The following is a 640-nucleotide window of genomic DNA, read 5'->3' as shown; positions in this document are numbered from 1 at the left end:
GACGGATTTGATCCGCACCGCGTATGCGGGTGATGGGATGTGTGTAGCGTCGCTACGGCTTCTCGGGAGCAAAGATTTTGGAATCTCGGACAAGAAATTGTCATCAAGACTGCGTGCACGATTGCACCGATATTCATTGCATAATGGTTTGCTATTTTTTAGCACCGATTCAACGGGATACGCCACGAATTGTCGTTCCTCATGATGATGATTTGAAATATTGCATCCTCTATGAGGCTCACGATACGCCACTCAGTGGTCATCTCGGTCGTGAGAAAACGTACAACTCAGTGAGTCATCACTATTGGTGGCTCAAGCTGTACAAATGGATGAGCACCTATGTGCGCACGTGTGAGTAACGGGTGAAACCCTCTCCAAATGCGGCTGCGCCGCAAGTCAGCTTACCGGTACCCACTGGGTGCTGGCAGTCCATACGTTTGGACTTTGTGTCTGGCCTGCCGAAAGATTTGGCGGGCAACACGGGTGTTGTGGAATTTGTCGACCGGTTGAGCAAAACGGCTCATTTGGCGGCGGTGCCAGACACCATTGACGGGGTCTGTACAGCAACGCTGTTCTTGGACCGTGTTTATCGACAACACGGACCCCCTAAGTCGATTGCCTTTTATAGAGATTCCCGTTT

The sequence above is a fragment of the Plasmopara halstedii genome (assembly GCF_900000015.1).
Source record: "Plasmopara halstedii genome assembly, contig: Scaffold_526, whole genome shotgun sequence".
Taxonomy (NCBI): Eukaryota; Oomycota; class Peronosporomycetes; order Peronosporales; family Peronosporaceae; genus Plasmopara; species Plasmopara halstedii.
The sequence above is the reverse complement of the archived record's forward strand: the minus strand, read 5'-3'. Positions refer to the sequence as shown.